Raw genomic sequence first — 23,099 nt, 5'->3', positions numbered from 1 at the left:
CTGCAGTGTGTGCTGTGGCTCTCCCTCTAGGGGGTTTGACTTTTAACAATTCCAGTTCTCCGAATTCCAGTCCCTCTTACTGTAGCCTGTTTCTGTTTCCCACCTGTCTGCCACTGAGATCCCACTGTGACATAAACCAACTTGCCTAACTTTTCACCCTGATAGTATATGCCCTGCCTTACCTGACAGAGTTATTGTAAGGATGAATTTAAGTGTATAAAATTGCGTTTGAAATGTGTGGTATAAAATTAGGTATTATTATTAACATGTTTAAATCTTTAATTATCAAGTGAAAGAAGCAATTTTATTTTGTTCAACTAGATATTAGTTGAAGAAATGGCTTAAATATTTTTTAAACAATAGTTAAAAATGTTTTTATTGAAGTATAGTTGATTTACAATATTACATTAGTTTCAGGTATATAGCATAGTGATTCAGTATATTTACAGATTATACTCCATTAAAAGTTATTACAGGGCTTCCCTGGTGGTGCAGTGGTTGAGAGTCCGCCTGCCGATGCAGGGGACACGGGTTCGTGCCCCGGTCCGGGAATATCCCACATGCCGCGGAGCGGCTGGGCCTGTGAGCCATGGCCACTGAGCCTGTGCGTCCGGAGCCTGTGCTCCACAATGGGAGAGGCCACAACAGTGAGAGGCCCGCATACCGCAAAAAACAAAAACAAAAACAAAAACAAAACAAAACAAACAAAACAAAACAAACAAAAAAAGTTATTACAAGACAATAGCTATAATTCCCTGTGCTATACAATATACCCTTGTTATTTATCTATTTTATACATAGTAGTTTGTATCTCTTAATCTCATGCCCCTAATTTGCCCCCCACCCCTTCCCTCTCCCCTTCAGTAACCACTAGTTTGTTTTCTATATCTGTAAGTCTCTTTCTGTTTTGCATATACATTCATTTGTATTATTTTTTAGATTCCACATATAAGTAATATCATACAGTATTTGTCTTTCTCTGACTTACTTCACTAAGCATAATATTCTCTAGGTCCATCCATGTTGCCGCAAATGGCAGGATTTCATTCTTTTTATGACTAGTATTCCATTGTATATGTAGACCACGTCTTCTTTATCCATTCATCTGTTTTTGGTTTTTGTTTTTGTTGGCCATGCTGCACGGCTTGTGGAATCTTAATTCCCTGACTAGGGATTGAACCCCAGGCCCTCAGCAATGAGAGTGCAGAGTCTGAATCACTGGACCGCCAGGGGATTCCCTATCCATTCATCTGTTGATAGGCATTTGAGTTGCTTCCATGTCTTGGCTATTGAAACTAGTCCTGCTGTGAACACTGGGGTGCATGTATCTTTTTGAATTCATGGGTTTTTTTTTTTTTCCAAATATATACCCAAGGAGTGGGATTGCTGGATCATAGTTCTATTTTTAGTTTTTTTAAGGAACCTCCATACTGTTTTCCATAGTGGCTGCACCAATTTACATTCCCACCAACAGTGTACAAGGGTTCTCTTTTCTCCATATCCTCTTCAACATTTGTTATTTGTACACTGTTGGGTTTTTTTTTTGGTTTTTTGGGGGTTTTTTTGCGATACGCGGGCCTCTCACTGTTGTGGCCTCTCCCGTTGCGGAGCACAGGCTCCGGACGCGCAGGCTCAGCGGCCATGGCTCACGGGCCCAGCTGCTCCGCGGCATGTGGGATTCTCCTGGACCGGGGCACGATCCCGCATCCCCTGCATCGGCAGGCGGACTCCCAACCACTGCGCCACCAGGGAAGCCCTGTAGACTGTTTGATGGTAGCCATTCTAGCCAGTGTGAGGTGATACCTCATTGTGGTTTTGATTTGCATTTCTCTAATAATTGGCCATGTTGAGCGTCTTTTCATATGCCTGTTAGCCATCTGTATGTCTTCTTTGGAAGAATGTCTATTCAGGTCTTCTGTCTTTTTTTTAAATAAATTTATTTATTCATTTATTTTTGGCTGCATTGGGTCTTTGTTGCTGCACACAGACTTTCTCTAGTTGTGGTGAGTGGGGGCTACTCTTTCTTGCGGTGCAAGGGCTTCTCATTGTGGTGGCTTCTCTTGTTGTGGAGCACAGGCTCTAGACACATGGGCTTCAGTAGTTGTGGTGCATGGGCTTAGTTGCTCCGCAGCATGTGGGATCTTCCCGGACCAGGGCTCAAACCCGTGTCCCCTACATTGGCAGGCGGATTCTTTACCACTGCGCCACCAGGGAAGCCCTTCTGCCTTTTTTTGATTGGGTTGTTTGGGTTTTTTTGATATTGAGTAGTATGAACTGTTTGTATATTTTGGATATTAACCCCTTGTTGGTCATGTCATTTGCAAATATTTTCTCCCATTCAGTAGGTTGTCTTCTCATTGTGTCAATGGTTTCCTTTGCTGTGCAAAAGCTTTTAAGTTTAATGAGGTCCCATTTGTTTATTTTTCCTTTTATTTCTTTTGCCTTAGGAGACAGATCCAAAAAAATACTGCTATGATTTATATCAAAGAGTGTTCTTCCTGTGTTTTCTTCTAGGAGTTTTATGGTTTTGGGTCTACATTTAGATCTTTAAACCATTTTGATTTGTTTTTTATATGGTGTGAGAAAATGTTCTAATCTCATTATTTTATGTATAGCTGTCCAGTTTTCCTAGTACCACTTCTTGAAGAGACCGTCTTTTCTCCATTGTATATTCTTGCCTTCTTTGTCATAGATTAATTAACCATAAGTGCATGGGTTTATTTCTGAGCTCTCTATTCTGTTCCATTGATGTATGTGTCTATTTTTGTGCCAGTACCATGCTGTTTTATTTACTGTAGCTTTGTAGTATAGTGTGAAGTCTGGGAGAGTTATACCTTCAGCTTCTGCATCCCAAGGTCAAGTCTTTTCCCTGGTCCTTGCAGCCCCAGATCCAGTGCCATGCAGTGGTGTAGAATGAGCTGGGCTTGAGTGTTTGCTCAGCTTGGGCTAGGGTGCACATTGAGGTGGTTGCAGAAAACCTGGCAGCTGCTGGGGTGGACCTCTCTCCATCCTGCAGTGGGGGCAAGTTACAGGAGTCCAGGCTTCTCCAACCTTTCTATCTGTCACAGTGGTCCTCTTAGCAGCCAAGGGGGGTTGTCTCCTCTGCATAGGACTCTAGGACTGGTATGCCCAGTCTGTGGCTTGACCTGCTCACACCTGAGGATGGGTGTCCACCAGTGCAATCTCCCTTTTCCTCTGAGTCCCCTCCCAGGGGCACAGGTCCCAACCTCATCATTTTTCTTCCCTTCCTACCTGATAATGTGTATATCTTTTTTACAGCCTTGGTTGTACAGGAGTCCTTCTGCTAGTTTCCAGTTAGTATTCAGTGAGAATTGTTCCACATGTAGATGTGTTTTTGATATGTTTGTGGGGGAAGTAGAGCTCCGTGTCCTCTTACTCCACCATCTTGATCTCCACCTCTAGTTTTTAGAATTTGATTTTGCAGGTAAAATTATTCACAATATGCTATGTGTTGTAAGAGAGTTTTAGAAAAAATTAGAGTGAAAAATGAAGGTGGTATTGGAGAATGGAAGTAATTACCAAAGATCACAATTGAGAAGTGTTAATAGCTGCAAATAATACATTCATTAGCAATTCTTAATGGCAAAGACCGCTGGTTCCTTTGCGGTTTCTTTTATGCTGAATTATGGCACTGAAGCAAACTGTTGATTTCAAAAGGCTGAGATATAGCCTTCTCAGCGCTGACCTGTAACTTTTATTTGCTCACCTTTGGCAGATGCTGTCCCAGGGCATCACAAGCTCTGCCCACGGAGATGAAGTATTTCTATAATATTTATTTTAGTTGTTGAGGAGAAGGCTTTCTTCCAGATCCAGTCACCCTGGTCGATTTCAAGGAATCAGGTTTCAGCTTCCAGGCAAAGCAAATTCAGAATAAATGAAATAAAAACAGCAGGATGTAGAAGACATTTTTATTTGCTTGAGTCAGTACCCAATACATTATATATACTATATATATGTGTGTGTGTATATATGTATAAAACAATTTTAGATTTATGGAAAATTGCAAATGTAGAACAGAGAGTTCCTATACTCTTCAGCAGCTTCTCCTAATATTAACGTCTTATATAGCCACAATATATTTGTCAAACTAAGAAAGTAACACTGGAATACTATTAACTAAAGGCTTTATTCAGATTTCATTAGCTTTCCCACTATTATCCTTTTTCTGGTCCAGGGTCCCATCCAAGATATCACACTGCCTGTAGTTGTAATGTCTGCAAAGTGCCATTCTCATCACATCACATCAAGGAGTGTGTATGATGAACTTGACTTATATCTGGTGATGTTAACCTTGATCACCTTGAGGCAGGAGATAGATGGGCTCCAGGCTAGACATTTACAACTGGCCTCCTGTTCACACTTCCTGGGGTAAGAAGAAGATGGACTCCAGGCTGGACAGTCATTACCAGCCCCCTGTTTACATTTCCTGAGGCAAGAGACAAACAGGCTCTGGACTACGTATTTATGACTGGACTCCTGTCTATATTTTGAGATCTGTCCTTCGATATAAGAAACAACAACAGGAATAGGGTAGATAACCAGACACTGGACACATTTATGGCAGGGACAGAGAGGGGCTAAACCCTGTTAAAAGGTCAAGAGGTCATACATTTCCCATCCTTGGGGCAAGGGAAACACTGCACATGTGCAGAAAGGTTCCTTGGGGGTCAAAAAGGAGGGGGGCACCCCCCCATAATATGGGATGCTAAGGCCATACCACAGGCCTCTGGGCTGTAATGCATCTTGGAAAAAAAGTTGTGCATGTATGCTGGGGAGGGCCCTAGGGCAGGTCAGGTGTGGAAAAGGAAACCAGATAATAGGCCAAAGGTAAACAAAGACCCCGAAGAACTGCCCTATATAAAGGACTTCACTGCTTCTTTACTGCACTCCTCCTCATTAGGGGGGATGCCCACACCCTTTCTCTCCATATGCATCTCTGCCTTGCTTCTGTCGTAACTAAACAAACTGTTTCTCTGTGTGCTCTCCCACTTGTTGTTGTGCTATGTCTCTAATAATAAACTTTGTACCTCTTTTTACAGTTCTTGCCTCCCTGAGAAATGCATTTTTCATTGGGGGCCAGAGCCAGGGGGTGTGGTGGTTAGGATTCCTGGTTTTCATCCAGGCTACCCAGGTTCAATGCCTGGGCAGAGAATTAAGATCTTGCTTCACGCCACCACTCACTGCTGCCTCTCCGAGATCAATCTGGCCAAAGTAGTGTTTGCTCCACTGTAAAGTAACTCTCCCCACCTTGCCCTAGTCTATCCTTTGGAAGCAGGCTGCTAAATCAGGGAGGAAAGAACACCTGCTTGAGGATGGAATATCTACATAAATTATTTGTAAGGGGGATTTGTCTCTTCTCCCACATTGATTTCTTCAATCATTTATTTATACCAGTAGGGACTTGTGGATTATAATCCACATTATTATAAACCAATGCTGTATTATTTCTTTCATTGCTCAAATTGTTCCAGCTTTGTCCATTGGGAGCTGTCAGGTTTACTCTTGAATCCCTTTGACATTCCCTGTCTTTTTTACTTTTATTTATTTATTTTTTTTGAGCAACTCCATCTTTTCTGGCACTAAAAGAATCATCCCAGCTTATCTTGTATTTTCACATGCCCTACAACCAGCCATTTATTCAAGAAGCTCTGCTGTCTTTTACTGGAGGATCATATCTTGCATTTAATACTAGTCTGGAAGTTTTAGCAGTGTTCTCTGTGCAGAAAACTTTGGCACAAAGTGGATCGACCTTGGGCCCAGACTGAAAATTAAAGTACAGTACTATCGGGACTTCCCTGGTGGTCCAGTGGTTAAGAATCCACCTTCCAATGCAGGGGACGCAGGTTCGATCCCTGGTCGGGGAACTAAGATCCCACATGCTGTGGTGCAACTAAGCCCGCGTGCTCCAACTACTGAGCTCGCATGCCTCAACGAGAGAGAGAAAACCCGCAAGCCACAACTAGAGAGAAGCCTGCGTGCAGCAAAGAAAGATCCTGCATGCCTCAACGAAGATCCCGTGTGCCGCAACTAGGGCCCGATGCAGCCAAAAAATAAAGAAAACTAAATAATAAATAAATCTTTAAAATAAAGAAAAAATAAAGTACAGTACTATCAAGTGGCCCTACAAAGGACTTCTGAACATGGATCCAGAAGATTGGATATCATGGGTGAGGTGACAGGGATACCTGTTCTTGGCATTTCAGATTTAATGCAGAGAGAATTGAATCCTTTTGCCCAGTCTCTCAACAGGCATATATATCTATATGCCTTTGTCGTTGTGATCTATGATTGTTAGTCTTCCAGAATTCATCTTAATGCCTCTATTGCCAACAGTTGCTTCACTTAGAAATCTCTTTGCTCAGTCGTAAATAGTTGTTGGAAGTTGTTGTCTATGGATGTTATAAACAAAAAATAGACTGGAGATGTCCTTTGCAGATTGTGTATTAGAGAAAAGTTGAGTAATAGTGAATTGTCTTTTAGTAGCAGAGAGATGATACTGAACAAAAATTGCTGACTGGTATTAATAAGTAAAAGACTTTGGTCAGAATATTCCTTAAAAAAAGCCAAACTTACCACTTTTGTAGCAGGATAACCTACTGATATACTATTTTTATGCTTTATTCATACTGTTGTAGAAGATTCAAAGAATAAAAGACTAATTCCCACTCACCCTCCCCTGATATTGTGATATGATAAGAAATATACATTAGGTCTTTGTGCTCAGTCCCAGGCACAGAGCTCCTAAAACCCTTGGAATTTCCTGAGTGATACGGTGAGAAGAGTGGCTTTTGTTATTTATAATAAGCCCCTTTCAACCACACCAGGGTTTATGCTAATGAGGTGACTCCTGGAGGGTGACAGCTGGTCGTCAGAGATGCCAAGCAGGCTGTTAGAGAGATAGAACTTTCAGTCCCATCCCCCGACCTCTCAGGAGGGGAGAGGAGCCAGAGACTGACTGAATCACCAACGGCCAAGGATTTAATCAATCATGCCTATGTGATGAGACTCCCACTGAAAACCTAAAGGATGGGGTTTGGAGAGCGTGCGGCTCAGTGAACACCTCCGTGTGCGGAGAGGTTGACGCAACGCACCTTCACAAGGATGCAGGCTCCTGGGCTCAGGGCCCCTCTGGAGCTCACCTTGTGTACCTCTTATTTTGGCTGTTCATCCATCTATCCTTTATAATAAACTAGTAATAGTAAGCAGAGTGTTCCCTTGAGTTCTGTGAGCCATTATATTAAATTATTGAGCCTGAGGAGGAGGCTGTGGGAACCCCTGACTTGTAGCCAAGGTGGTCAGAAGTACCAGAGGACTAAGACTGGTGAGTGGCATCTGAACTAGGGGCACTCTTGTGGGACTGAGCCCGCGACATGTAGGGTCTGATGCTAACTCCAGACGGTTGGTGTCAGAATTTAGTTACATTGTAGGACATCCAATTGGTGTCCAGAGAGTTGGAGAATTGGTTGGTGTGGGTAAGACAAAACAAAAAGAAAACTCACACATTTGGTATCAGAGTGTTGTGAGTAAAGAAACAGTTTTTCTTTAATCCCCCGTTCTTCTCTCTACTTATTTAACACATACACATGCACATGTATACACATACACACACACACACACACACACACACACACACACACACACACACATTCTCACCCCCATTTATTAGATATTAGATCTTTGCTCTTGTGCTCTGGCATTCGTAGCCCCTGGAAGGGATGAACAGTTATTAGGGACTCAGGACCAAACTCTGAGGAGCAAGGGTTTCATCTAATTGTCTGAAATGGGGAGGGAGGGTATTCCTTTCAAGAAAGAAGAGGCTGGGATGGAATCTCTAGAAACTGTATTTTTCTGGAGTTGTCTGAACTTTGGCACAGGGAGTGGGAGGGAGGGAGTGGAATGTCCATATCTCATCTTGTGGACGCCAGGAAGCACCTCTGAGAGTGACACCACTGAAAAGTGCCTGGGCCACAGGACAAGAAGCAGTAGTGAAATCACAGCAGCCACAGAATGAGAGCTTCTTTCAGGGCTCTTTCATAATTCTAGGGAGAGCAAGGAACCTCAAAAATGACAACATATATCAGCCTTGGTGAATGATGGATGTGGACCAGAATTGCTTTGATAAGAAAAGTAAGGAAAAATTATGTCATCTGAACTGTAAGAATGGCTGTCATGACTCACAGCGTTCAGCCCATAGTTGTACTCACGACTGGGATTTACTACAGCAAAAGGATATCAAGCACAATCCGCAGAGTGAAAAAGCGCATGAGGCAAATCCTGGGAGACCAGGTGCGAGCTTCCAAGCGTCCTCTCCAGTGGCGCCAAATAGCTGTGCTTAATTCTCCCAGCAGTGAGTTGAGACAGCACATGGGAAATGTTGCAAACCAGGGAAGCTCACTAGAGACTCAGTGTCCAGGGTTTTTAATGGGGACACTCTCTGCCTGGCAGATACTCAAATCCAGACTCCCAGAAGGAAAGTATGTGTTCCTCATAGACCACATTGTTTGTACAAATAGTTTAGACACAGTGAGACACTCACTGTTATTAACTGATAAAGTTAATGGTGGGAACCCTCCTGAAATCTAACTTCCCCAACAGCAGCCAACGGCCAGCTTTGTAAGCAGACCTTTCAAAAGATATCATCAGGTCTGCTCCATGAACCCTTTTCTGCACAGCAGGATTTTAGATTCTGTTTAGGTAGGACAAGTTGATAGAAGACCCTTCCTTCAAAATGTATGGATACCATTGGTGGTTTTGACTGGCCCTTTGTCTCACTTGTACCCACAGGATTTTTAATTTATGGAGGTCACTGAGTGACAACACAGAGAGGGTAATGCCTTTGAAAAAAGAATTTTTAGGGAATTCTCTGGTGGTCCAGCAGTTAGGACTCAGTGCTTTCACTGCCTTGGGCCCGGGGTCTATCCCTGGTTGGGGAACTAAGATCCTACAAGCCACGTGGTGCAGCCTAAATAAATAAATAAATTTTAAAAAAGAAAGAAGGAAGAATTTTTACAGTTCCCAAGAGAAGGGGGCAGAGGGGCATGCCATGCCATGCAGGGCCACATGGAGAAGTACCAGGTCTGGTCAGGAGGCAGGAAGAGTGAAGAGAAAGCATGGCCCAGAGCTTTTTTTGTGTTTCCTACAGGAAAGGCATGGCAGGGTGGGCAAAACAGCTTAGGATTAGCTAGTTTGGATAATGTCAGTGGGCTCTGGGCTCTGGGTTGGTCTCTGGTTTTCTGGTACCTGGTCCTGGATTGATTTAGAGAAGGGGAAACCTTGGCTTGGTGTATCAGTTAGATAAAGGTGGTTGTTGGGGATATGGACTTGGGATTGGTTGGTTTGTATATGAAAGGCATGTTTGCAGGTGAGTTATTCATTATCTCTAAGAATTAGCTGATGTTCCCTAGGAGGGAACATTCTCTCCCCAGCCAGCAAGCCCCCTAAGGTGTCAAAACATCATAAAATTAAAAAAAAAAACATGATTAACTACACCCTTATTCCAAGTTCTTACTCACACAACAACCATGAGATCATTTACAGTTAGCCCCATCTATCTCTATTGATCAAGTTTCCACAAATAGGCAGACCCGCTTACAAAGACCAAAAGCATTGTTGGTACAGTTTGTGACAACTGGGACTTGTCACAGACTCTTAAGGAAAATGATTTATGAACATTCAAGGAAATGTTTTAGGAACATTTGAGAAGATTGTTGGCAAGAGAGAAACAGAGGCATTCTAACTGGGTAGAAGATCTATTTTATGAGAATGGGAAAGTCATATGTGAATACTGGTTAACTGTTTGGTGTGCATGAACCAGAGTATAGATTGAGATAAATCCAGATGAGTTGGGGCCGGTGGGGAGGGGGTTGTCACTGGTTGTTCTTAGATGTGTGAATTGAGAAGCAACTGGAAATTACCTTTTGAGTTGGAAGATGAAGTGTTCAAAATCGTGTGTGAGAAAGAGGAGTCTGAAGGTGAGGTATTGAGAATGATTAAAGAAGCCTAGGGGTAGCTTGTAGGTGGGAAGGTCAGTAACGAGGCTTATAGGGAAACAAGCCAGGAACAAATAGGGGCTGGGTGTTAAGAATAAAGAAAAGGAAGACAGATCCTCCGGTCTTGGCAATGTAAAGGATGGATGACAAAAAGATGGAAACAACCCAAGTGTCCATCAGCAGATGAATGAATAAACAAAATGTGGTATATACACACAGTGGAATATTATTCAGCCATAAAAAGAATGAAAGTCTGATAAATACTACAACATGAATAAAACTTGAAGACATCATGCTAAGAAGTAAACCAGACACACAAAGGACAAATGGTGTATGATACCACTTACATGAGGTAACTAGAATAGGCAAATTCAGAGACAGCAGAATAGTGGTTACCATGGGGCTGGTGGAGCAGAGGGAAAGGGGAGTTATTTTTAATGGATACAGAGTTTCTGTTGGGATGATTAAAAAGTTCTGGAGAGAGATAGTGGTAATGGTTATACAACATGTGAATATACTTAATGACACTGAATTGTACACTTAAAAATGCTTAAAATGGTAAATTTTAGGTTATGTATATTTTACCATATAAAAAAAAGAAAAGGAAAAAAAAGAAGCACAATTGAATGAATGGCATTTGAAGAGTGACTCTTGAGATGAGAAGCACAGGGAACAAAATGGGTCGTGGTAACTCTGAGAGACTTGGGAATTTGATGGTTGGTAGAGCTGACACCCAGGTCATAGACTGTGTATCCGTATGGATCTATCAGCTTTCTCTAGTGCCTGGGCACTGAATGCCCCATTACGCCTGTGTGAATGAGTACTGTGTGAATGAGTGGTTTGAGTCCAATGAAGATGGGAGGGAGTACTGATAGAACAATGTAACTTTATCAGAGCTACTGAAAAATAAATGCCTTATGACAGTGAATCAGGAGATTGGTCTGTGTGTGTGTGTGTGTGTGTGTGTGTGTGTGCGTGTGTCTAACATAGAAATACTACCATTTATGGTAGTTATAAAACCACGGGGTATCACTCGAAGAACAATAAATCAAAGGACTGGCTGTTTTTTTGGAAAGAGCTCTAGATCAGCCATCCAGATCAGTGAGTGCTAGTTTCTCTCTCTGTCTTAACTGCTTGACCTTGGACAAGTCACTTGCCCTCTCTGAATCTCAGTTTCCTAAATTGTCCTTCATTTCCATCCAAAATAAGGAAGTTATTCACTTTATTTATATTTTTTAGTAGTTATTGTTAAAATTTTTCATTTATACTGTTAATTCTGTCTAAAACTAATCAGAATCTCCACCTTTGGGGTTGGCACTGTTGATAGCCAACCCAAAGGCTTATTTTCATATCTTACTTGTCATAGAGTTTGGCTCCTACTAAGCTGTTGAAAATACTAGATGCTTACTCTGCCAGCCTATCTTCCATCAAGAACATGAGCACGTGACCGAATTCTTGCCATGGGACTGAAGGGAATCCTGCTGTATGGGAAAGGTTTCCTACCTGGAAACAAGAGACATGAGAGGAGCAATGTTGCTATCCCTCATCCATGCCACTCTTCTTCAGTCAGATACTGTTACCTCTTCAGCAGCCATCCTACAATCCTGAAGAGACAAGTTGAAGCAAGTCAATACCCTGAGGACTGCAAATGGAAATTTGGAAAGAGTCTGGATCCTTGGAGTCACCCTTGAGCTACTGAAAATAACCTGGGACTGTCTTCCTTGGAACTTCTTGTAATGATCCCCTTTATTTAAGCCACCTTTGGTTGGATGTTATGCTTTTTCCAGAAAGTATTCTACATGATACAGTCTACTTCCTGAAAAATATAAGAACCTTATAAAATGGAAGCAGTTCAAATAACGACTTCAATACACCCCCATTAAGTCTACCAATCTGCTCCTCTGTGTACCCACCCCCTGCTTCCCATCTGTTACAGTGGATGAGCTGTCCTTGCTCCTGTAGAAAGACTACCCCTTCATCTGTGTATGGATCCCATCCTCTTCTGCTTACTCAAGGACATCAGTCTCTTTCCTCATTGTCAATTTTTTCCTCTCTTCTGGGTTATTCCTGTCGACATACAAATATCTCCCATTTAAACAAAACAGAACAAAAACGAAACGAAACACAACAACAATCTGCTTGACTCTGTCTCCCAGGACAGTCACTACTCCATTTCCTTACTTACCATTACGCCAACATTCTTTGAAATATTTCTCTATACTTCACATTCTCCCCTTACGCTCCTCTCTTGAGACCACTCCATTCAGGCTTTTGTCTCTGCCACTCTTCAGAGGGACTTACCAAAGTCACCAAAGACCTCTGTGTTACCAAATCCAATGGCTAATTCTCAGTTCACATGTTTTTTCACCCAGCAGGAGCATTTGATACAATTGTCTCTCTTTGAAAGATTTTATTCACTTTTGGCTTTCACGGTTCTCTTCTCTTTTGTTTGTCTTCCTACGTCCTGGGTCTCCTCCTCAATCTCCTTTGAGGGTTCTTTTCAACTTCATGGCCACTAAATGTTGGAGGGCTCAGGGCTCAGTCTTCAAAACTCTTCTGCTTCTATCTATATCCCCCAAGTGATTTTATTTAATTACACATATACTACAAATACACATCTCAACTCAGAAAGACAGCTCAGTATACCCAACTGTCTAGTAGACATGTAGGTTTGGTTGTCTAAAGGTCATTTCAAATTTAACGTTGTTTAATACTATACTCTTTATTTTCCTCTTAAAAATGCTTTTTTCCATTCCTTTTTCATTTCAGTAAGTGGTCTGACCAAAATCTTAGAGTCATCCTTGACGCTTTTTTTATTTTTAATTTTTAATTTTTTTTGCAGTACGCGGGCCTCTCACTGTTGTGGCCTCTCCCGTTGCGGAGCACAGGCTCCGGACGGGCAGGCTCAGCGGCCATGGCTCACAGGCCCAGTGGCTCCGCGGCATGTGGGATCTTCCCGGACTGGGGCACGAACCCGTGTCTCCTGCATCGGCAGGCGGACTCTCAACCACTGCGCCACCAGGGAAGCCCTTGATGCTTTTTTTTAAAAAAGCAATATCCAATCAATCAGCAAATGCCTCTTGGTTCCGCTTCTTCTGCTACCATCTTTGTCCAATCTACTATCAATTCTCACCCATATTATTGCAACAGATTCTAAATCAGTTAAGATTGAATCTGACTATGGCAAATTGTTCACAAAAGTACTCTTTTCTTGGACTAGGATTGTTCAGACAGTAAAGGGTACTTAATGCCGAATCAGCTGGATGTAAGATCTCTTTCCCAGCATAATCACAATAAGGATTTTTTTTAAGCCTGTCACTAGGAAAGTTTTCTTTTATTTTGTTATTGAAGTGCAGTTGACTTACAGTGTTGTGTTAGACAACAAGGATTTTTTTTTGCGGGGGGGCCGCGCTGTGAGGCTTGTGGGTCCTTTACTTCCCCAACCAGGGATTGAACCCAGGCCAAGGCAGTGAAAGCGTGGAGTCCTAACCGCTGGACCGCCAGGGAATTCCCCAACAAGGATTTTTGATTGCTTCTCTTTCCTAACTCTATTCTTCTTTCTCACCTTTGTGAAATAAGGGAAAGAAATGCTAGGCATACCCCTCATTTTTCCTGAAGGATTGTTCCTAATTCTTTTTTTTTGTTTTGTTTTTTTGCATTACGCGGGCCTCTCACTGTTGTGGTCTCTCCCGTTGCGGAGCACAGGCTCCAGACCCACAGGCTCAGCGGCTGTGGCTCACGGGCTTAGTTGCTCTGCAGCATGTGGGATCTTCCCGGACCGGGACACGAACCCGTGTCCCCTGCATCGGCAGGCGGACTCTCAACCACTGCGCCACCAGGGAAGCCCTGTTCCTAATTCTTAACCTTGCTTCACCAGGACAGGACTGTGACCTCCCATTTTTCTTTCCACGTATACAGTGCTACAAAGTGTGCTGCTGAAAAAGGTCTTGGTTTGACTCTATTTCCCACCTTTAATAAACCCTAGGGGAGCTGAAATTGCAGGGAGCAGCAGGCAGTCATAGCCTGACCCTTGCTTGTCCCCTCTCAGAGCTGACTACCGTGGCTCTCATTAAATATTCAGCAATCTATTTAAAACAAAAAGAGGTGATCTTTTCAAACCGTCTAGTGGGTCTGCATTACAACTGACGAATGACTTTCCTGCTCATTAAACATTTAGGCTCTTCCTTGGCTTGGTGCATCTGCCTGTAATCATGACAGCAGATAGAGTACAGCCGTGTAGACTCCTTCTTAATGCAGGAAAACTCCTGTCGTATTCTTATTGATGATTTTTGGCAAAGATGACAGGAAGGAGGATGGAAACATCAGGAAGATAAATAAGTCCTCTAGGGCTTCCCTGGTGGTGCAGTGGTTGAGAGTCCGCCTGCCGATGCAGGGGACATGTGTTTGTGCCCCGGTCCGGGAAGATCCCACATGCCGCGGAGCTGCTGGGCCCGTGAGCCATGGCCGCTGAGCCTGTGCGTCCAGAGCCTGTGCTCCGCAACGGGAGAGGCCACAGCAGTGAGAGGCCCGCGTACCGCAAGAAAAAAAAAAAAAGTCCTCTAAATCCCAGAAAGTTGGCACGTGTTCTCAAGAAACAAGTGTTAAAGCTATTTAATATGTAGGTCATTTGATAATCGCATTATTACCATTTATTTCACTTTTGAAAGGCATCTTCTCTCTCTGTAATCTTGATGAAAGCATGAGGGATTTCTAAGAGCTTCGATAAAACCATTCATATGCTTACGCTAATACTCATAATGATGACCTAAAAGACACTAAAAATTTCAGCTCTTCTGGTACCTTCAACTTGCTCCTTTGCATTTGGAGCTGTTTGGCCCTCCTAAATTTTACCATCATTCTTCGAAGATTATTATTTTGTCGTATAATTATTTTAAGAGCCCATCTGTGATTTTAGTTGTAAACTGCTGCTTTTGTAGCATGTATTCAACGTCCCCAAAGAAATGCTAGGTGCGCTGGGATTTCAAAGAGCCTGTATTCCCTCTGAACTAGTTATATAATAATGAAAAGAGTAACTGCTGTATATTTGTGAATTGCTTTAAAATTGTGCTTACAACTCTTTTTTTTGATTTATGAGACAACTTTGCATTTCTTCTTCCACCCCTAAAACCAATGAAAATTTAAAAGATGTCAAGTATGAAGGAACTCATGTTAAATGTAAGGTCTCAAATTATTTTGTTTCTTTTTCACTTTCTTTCCCTTCCATCAAGTTTTTCTTGCACTATAGCCTCTTCCTCACGATCCCATAGAGCCAGCTTCAAAAAGGCTTTGTGCGTAGATCAAACTCAAAAGGAGTTTGAGCTTCATTGTTTGCTCAAACTCTACCTTGGAGAGGGGGTTTCTTTATTGGTTTTTGTTATAGAAGGCATTTCATGGGATAACTCCGCTTTGGCCTAATTTTTCTGCTTTCTGCTGATTCTTTTTTTTTTTTTTTTTTTGCAGTAGGCGGGCCTCTCACTGTTGTGGCCTCTCCCGTTGCGGAGCACAGGCTCCGGACGCGCAGGCTCAGCGGCCATGGCTCACAGGCCCAGCCGCTCCGCGGCATGTGGGATCTTCCCAGACCGGGGCACGAGCCCGTGTCCCCTGCATCGGCAGGCGGACTCTCAACCACTGCGCCACCAGGGAAGCCCTCTGCTGATTCTTAAATATCATTTAGTAATGACATTTTCAGGCTGAACCTGATCTCAAAGATTTTCTAATCTAACTTCCCTATTTTACAGATGTGAATCTGAGGTCTAAGTAGGCGACATGCACTGCCTGAGGATTGTTTCAAGTACTTCTTAATTTTCTCAATCTATTCTCTGTCCCATGGGATAAGAGTTTCTTATTTGTCCTCAGCTCCCTGGCCTTTATGAAGCTCCACTTTACTCCATTTACCGTGACCTTTTCAAGGGCATGCCTTTCTGGGTTGTACATATCTTTCTCCCCTTCCATGGTATCTCTCCAGCTCCATCCCTTTGTGTCTGGTGCGGGCCGGTGGGGGATGGAAGTTTGACCCTTGACAACCAGATCTTGTCATCTGCCTTAAACAAATTTATTAAACCGAGAAGAAATCATGTATAAACAATTCCCCACTTCCTCTGATGGTAAAGAAATGTTTTCTGAGTTTCTGTCCTTATTTCACTGAGCTGGCGACGATTTTCCATCCATCAAATCTCCATACCGTGTTCCGGTGAGCCACATGTAACTAACACACAGAAATTTGACGCTAAGAAATTGCCTAGTTTGTTTTGTTCTGCCTCCTTCAGTTAATGTCCAAAGTCACCATTTAGATGCTATCCTTTCTACTTCAGTTTTATGCCACAGATTTTATTTTTCATGTTCTTTCTATTTAAAGTCTGTGGCAAGAATTTTCACTGGCCCAGCTCCCATGCATACATCTTCAATGAAGTTCCATTTCTCCACTTTCTTTCATGGTCTTTTATTCTGCTTTGTTGACTCTTGCTTTACATTCTCTGGGTTATAGGATCCGAATGGCAAACCAGAACACCAAAGTATTCTTTTGCATGGAGACATAAAACACCCAGAATCAGCATCCTCTTCCCTGGACAGGGCTGGCTAACCCTCTTGGCGTGCCTTTTCTAGACTTTGGGCCGAACAACAGTTTCCTAAGCACGGTACTCCTCACTGTCAGATTATGGTTCAGTGGAGTAAAGTACATTGGCCACATTCCAGGCCCAGAATTGTGCCCTGGTCACTGTGATAGGGCATTGCCAGCTCCCGGCACATGATGTGAAACAAGAGACCCTTAGGTATTTGTTTAAGTGGATCTATTTTAATTTCCAAGGACTCAGAAAAAATTTCCCAATGATATTAGGGTTGCTTATTCTATCTTTTGCTTGATTTGTCCTATTTTATTTATTAGCTTCCCTCTGAAGGGGCCTTTTCTAGTTCTTGACTCCCTCATCTCCTTCTTTAAAGAATTTACCCCAAGCTTATCAAATACAACAACGATTTCTGGATCTAATATTTACGAATGTCAGTGGTCTTTGGTGCTTAATATTCTCCTTATTTACTTTTACAGCTAACTCTTGCCAGCTCTCCTGGTTCCATTGTGCTCGTCTTTTGGTCACTGCTTTCTGGGGACCCCTCTCTGCCTTCCATCTGGATGAATTCTGGGGAGAAGGAGTGTGGTCTCAAGTTTCACGGCACAACAGTAACCTTACCTGCCGCTTATCTCGTTTCCAAAGCACATGTCCTCTCTCAGTCAGCAACATAGAATAACACAGAGAACGTCAGCAGATTCCAGTGCTAGCCATTGTCGTCTCTTCCTGGCCCCTGTCCACCGTCCAGCTTCTAACAGAGCTTGGCGTAGAGAAGGGCTATTGAGTCTGAGGGCCTTGCTAGCCCTTTAGCCTCCTCCACTTGATCAGAAGCCAATGGGCTTGAACCATGATGGTTTGGTTCGAGGTGGTTTTATTAGTGGTCATAAGGAGAACTCAGTTTCATGGAGGCCACTTCTGCCTTGGCTGTAAGACTTTAAGGGCTTTTTCCAGCACATGACTCAATGTCACCTAGATGAGGTCCCATGTGAGGAGTATCCTTTAGGATCCACTATTAGCACTTCCATGGCATTTTGTTTTCCATTGTTTCACAGCTAGTTATGTAGTTGCTCAGCTCTCCTCTCTGCTCCCTCACTAGACTGTAAATTCCTGGCATGCGCCCTTGAATTACTCATCTCTACATTGCCTACAGCCTTGTGCCTAGAAGGAGTTGAATAAAGTATCTGTATAGGGCGTTTCACAAAATATTTCCTAGAACTGTGATTGAGAATGTGCAGAATCTTTTAGGGGTGGTGATGAATTGTTAGGGTAGCAAAAGACCTTCCTGCAGCTGTCAGAGGTTTGAAAATCTGTTCTGAAGTTCTTACAGCAAGGGATGCATCATCATTTGAAATAGTATTTAAAGGAAAGGAGCCTATGTGCTTTGATCCAGTTGTCTTGGGGTGTACACATGACCAAAGAGCAAGGGTTGATGTGTAAAACAAAAAGCCACATGGCTTTCTTTACCCTCGACTCACCCATTTCCCTCTGTGTTTTCCCCCAAGTTCCCAGTTTAAGCTAGTCTTCTTAGGGAGGCGTTTCAGCCCTGTTTAATCAGGAGAAAGGAAATGTGAAATGGAGAGAGAAACTGTCACAGGGAGAGGTGTGGCTTTCTGAGGAAAGTGTATGTTCTCTGAAAAAAATTAAAGTGCAGATTTGCATTTTCTGACCAGAAATATCTGGTTTGCCTTGAGGGAGGATTAGGAGTGCACAGCAGGGATACAAAGAGGAAGATTCAATATCCAGCCTTTGACATCTGGAGCAGGACTTCTGGGTCTGCAGAATAACATTTGTTTTGAAAGGCAATCTTTGTGGTGAATTTCTTTAGCACCTACCAAGAGCCGTCTTGTGGACTAGATCATAAGAAAAGGCAGGGGTGGAGAGAAGTCAATGTGTGACATAGGGCAGGAGGCACGAGTAAAAGAGGAAGGAGAGGGCTTCCCTGGTGGCGCAGTGGTTGGGAGTCCGCCTGCCGATGCAGGGGACATGGGTTCGTGCCCTGGTCTGGGATGGTCCCACGTGCCGCGGAGCGGCTGGGCCTGTGAGCCATGGCCGCTGAGCCTGCGCGTCCGGAGCCTGTGCTCCGCAGCGGGAGAGGCCACAATAGTGAGAGGCCCGCGTACTGCAAAAAAAAAAAAAAAAAAAAGAGGAAGGGGAAGATAGAGGGAGAGGAAGCAGGCAGTGAGACACATGTGTCCCAACCACCCCTCTTCGAGCTGATGTCCAGGAGCCACGGTAAATAGGTGGACACAAAAGCAAAGACAAAACAAAGGGCTTTGTGCTCTGCACCCATCTGGGTCCCCAGGAGGCTGGCAAGATCCCCTGGTTGGCACTTCCTCCACAGGGCAGCCCTGAAGGAGAAGTTGGCTTCATGGATGGGCCCAGGGCAGCTCCCAGCTCTCCGTGGCCTGCAGGAGGTGTGCAGGGAGCCTGAGGTCCTAAGTGGCCCACTGAAGAAATTCAGAGATTCTGGGAGGACAGAACCTAGGGTCAGGATGAAGAAGCTGCAGAGTAAGGGGAAGTGGCCAGCATGCTGAAGCCAGGGGGTGGGTGACAGAATGCTGTCCCCAGTTGTCCTGCTGAGCCTCAGCTGTCACCAGTGGAGGGCACGAGCGGGACATTACTGTGTCGCAGAGGCCCAGACCCCAGGAGGAGGCTGGAGAGAGACCAGCTAGAGGAAGACCGTCATTAGTCAGGGAAGGCATTCGCCTGTTGAATCCATGTGTATATTGAGCTAAACAGTATTTTTATTTTGTGGCTGAAGAAGCCATAGCTCCTGAAGTTTAGGGTCATTTCCTCCAGTTCATCCAGGGCCCGGCAGACTCAGGACTAAACTCAGGGCTCAGCTCCCGCAGTTCATGCAGGTGCTCAACATCGCTTTCTCTGCTCCTTGGAAGCGTTTTATGTCTTCTGGTTTCTCCTCTTATTTAATTTTGAATGATACCCAGAGTTCTTCCAAGATCCACACTCCAAACAAATAAAATGCAGTGTGGTTTGGTGCTGTGGTAATGACTCAGTCCATTACCTTTTCATAAAAATGCTGTCATCATCCCAAGTGAAAAATTCCACACAGGATAAAAGTGGCTATTGGAGAAACTTCTGATTAATTCTCCCAGTTGATTTTATGACTTGCCCATTTGAAGCTTATTGGGTTTACATTTTAGACTGCAAACTCAAAAGGAGATAGTTAAACATAGCAGAGTACTGAATTTTCAAGGCATCACACTTCACGCATTTTCCATTTTTCTGTGTTTCGCGTACGGCCAGAGTCTGATGAAGCTGTATCTCAGTACCTATATTTTCCTCATTAACCAAAAGAGAAACTATTACCCAAAGATATTCCATTCCTTAATCAAGGTTTTTGTCATAGTTTACGTCAAGTTTTTCTTGCACGTTAAAAGATGTATACTTTTGTCACAAGAAAAAACTAACAAAGGAAGAGTTGGTGAAGGAATTAGCACTCTGCCTGGAAGGAAGCACATTCTGTGTGGTTCTGACTCAACTTAGGGAACTGGGTGGTTACAGCCCATCACAGGCCGATACAGACCATCTCTTGGCTTCCTGTCTCCTCTCTCTCTGCCAGCATTTCCCCCCCACCAAGTTCAACTGCAAAACCCTTCCAGAAGTGGAGGGAGGTACATGTAGACTATAAAAACAGTCCAACTAAATGCCACTCCTCTTATTTTGTTATGAGATAAAATATGTGCTCACATTATATATTTAATCTGACTTTGTCCCATTGGTATAATATGTATTTTGCTTAAAAATGAGGTTAGGGATTACTGTTGGGAATGATGCTGGGGCTTACATAAGTCTGATATAGGGTTTTGGAATGTCTCAATCCGTTTAAAAGTAGAGTAAACTTGATATAAATAATTACTTGCTTGGGTTTTTGAAATTGCTCAATTTTTATTTAAATTAGAAAATCTTTGGAATGACTAAAAAGACATTATTTAGTACTGGAACTGACCGTCTTTGTCTTTCAAACCTCAGGGGCCAACATGACACATTGTTGGCACCTAGGGTGCCACAGCCAGGCACTCTGCCCAGCCAGAGTTTTAAAATATGGGGACCAAAGCTTGGGACATGCCTTTGCTGGACACTAGCAGTGGTTGGGATCTTTAAAATAGGACAATAAGACTTCATATCATGACCTCAAAAGGGTTATATCTATACCGCTAGGGAGTTCAATTTAATGAGTCTTAGGAAATAAAATGATCACCTTTTCAAGTAAGAATTACAACATCCTTGTAATATGTGCAAATTTGACAGAAGTTGGACTATGCCAGAACTTCTTATTTGGCAGACTTTTTAATTTAGAGTTATTTAAAATAAATTTAGGTGCATTTAATAATTACAGCAGGATTGCAACAGCATTACAGAAATTAGAGAAAAATTTTCTTGTAGCTCCCCCTAAGAACGAATATCATTTTGGTCCTCAGCTGACCCCCTATCTGGATCACCTGGGAAGCTTGTTGCAGTGCAGATCCCAGGTTCCTCCTCTGAGTCAGAATCTCTGTGGGTAGGAGCCTGTGGATTTGTATTTTTAACAAGCTCCCCACTGGATTCTGATCTGCAGCTAGGAGATTAACTTGTTCAGCTACCCAGGGGATCATTTTATCTGCAGTTCATCCAGAGGACCCATTCCAGGCTTTGCTACTCAGATCATCTCTGCTTTAGGGCAGTGGGAAGCCACTAAAGGCCCAAAGCAGGAGGTGACCTGATCTTATTTGCTTTTGAAAGCTCACTCTGGAGTTAGTGAGTAGATAGAATTTGAGAGGATCAAGACTTGGAATCAGGGAGACAAATTAGGAAACATGGTGAGAATGGAGAGAAGCGGACACAGCTGAGGCCGTATTTAGAAGATAGAATTGGTAGAACCTGGAGATGACTGGATTTATGAAGGTAATATCAAGACTTCTTGCAGGTTTAGGAAACAGAAAAGAGCTATTCTTTGAGATAGGACATGCAAGAATCTTATTTGTATATATCTTTTATTATAATTTGTCTCAAATACTTTTCTGAAAGGTGGCATTTAAATATGTATTTTAATTTAGGTAAAATATAACTGTCATTAAATTATAAGGTAATCTTCAAGGTGGAGAAGTGGTTAACTTTACAATGGAGAAACCAGGTAGACACCACCTTAACCAAGCCATCCAAATGAATGTCACCAGGAATAAGACATATCCACCCCATGTACCCCCGATATCATGCACTGAGAAGTTACAGAATCATATCTGGGGCATTCTTGCCAAAAATGCATAACTTCACTCTATGAGAAAAGATCAGACAAACTAAAAATGAGGGACATTCTACAAATAACTGGCCAGTCCTTTTCCAAGGTGTCAAGGTGATTGAAAGGCAAGGAAAAACTGAGGCACTCTCAGGCCGAAGGAGACTAAGGGGACATGACAACTAAATACAATGTGAGACTGGGGCGGAAAAAAAGACATTTAGTGGAAACACTGACAAAATTTAAATAGGGTGTGTAGGTTGGTTAATTGTACTATAATCAGTGATTGTTTCCAGGTTTTGATAATTGTACTGATTATGGAAGATGATAACATTAGGAAAATCTGGAGGAAGGGCATATGGGTTCTCCCTGTACCATTTTAGCAATTTTTCTGTGCATCTAAATTACAAATAGAAAAAAATTACAGGCAACATTTATTTTTGCAATAATTTTAAAATATTAGTAAAATATACTTTTTCTCAAAGTTATACAGCTTCTGGGATAAAAGGCACTGGTGCTTGAGACTGTATATAAGGTGGCCAGTATCTATGTGAATTAATTCTGGTTCCTGTGTGTCTAATAATTTTCCTTCACCAGTTTGGACCGGTTCAGGCTGCAAAACCTCTGTACAGTTGACCCTTGACCAACGTTGGGGTGAAGGGCATCGACAATCCGCCCAGTTGAAAACCCATGTATAACTTATAGTTGCCCTGCCGGATACATTGTTCCTTGGTTTCCAAGGTGCCACACCTGTGGATTCAACAGATTGTTGTAGTACTGTAGTATTTATTGAAAAAATATCTGGGTACAAGTGGACCCATGCACTTCAAACCTATTTTGTTCAAGGATCAATTGTATTTTTACCTCCTTGATCATTGCTCTCAGCTGGGCCTCTACGCCTCGTGGGATTGGGGCGGGGATAAACTCCATGACAGGTGAGGCTGAGTAGCAGCACTCCTGGGCTGAGACCCAGAAGCAAGAGTGAGAGGTAGGCAAACTCTGCAATATCTGTTCCCTAATTTCCCTTCTGGAATCGTCCCTTCCCAGAACCTACCACCGATTCTGACCATTCTCTCCCTTGCCAAGTAAACCTGAAACCCACTTCCACCCACATGCAGGCACAGCCTTGCTGTTCACTAGGAAATAGCAAAAATCAACTCAGAAGTTCAGGTGTTAACAACTGACGAAGCCCCTCCCACTCACCTTCCCGCCCCAAGACATTCCCATTTAACAGTTCTCTCGGAGGAGTTAGACGGAATTTTACGCTGAGGCAAAACCAGAGCGGTGGCAGAG

The 23,099-nt window shown here is 43.0% G+C and overlaps 1 long non-coding RNA gene across 1 annotated transcript in view; it reads left to right on the top strand.

Moving 5' to 3' along the window:
- Positions 1-23,099, top strand: part of LOC137204696 (uncharacterized) — a 154,502-nt gene that overhangs the window by 95,475 nt on the left and 35,928 nt on the right. The window lies entirely within an intron of this gene.

Source organism: Pseudorca crassidens, chromosome 13, assembly GCF_039906515.1.
Source record: "Pseudorca crassidens isolate mPseCra1 chromosome 13, mPseCra1.hap1, whole genome shotgun sequence".
Taxonomy (NCBI): Eukaryota; Metazoa; Chordata; class Mammalia; order Artiodactyla; family Delphinidae; genus Pseudorca; species Pseudorca crassidens.
This window is presented reverse-complemented; position numbering and strand designations above follow the sequence as displayed.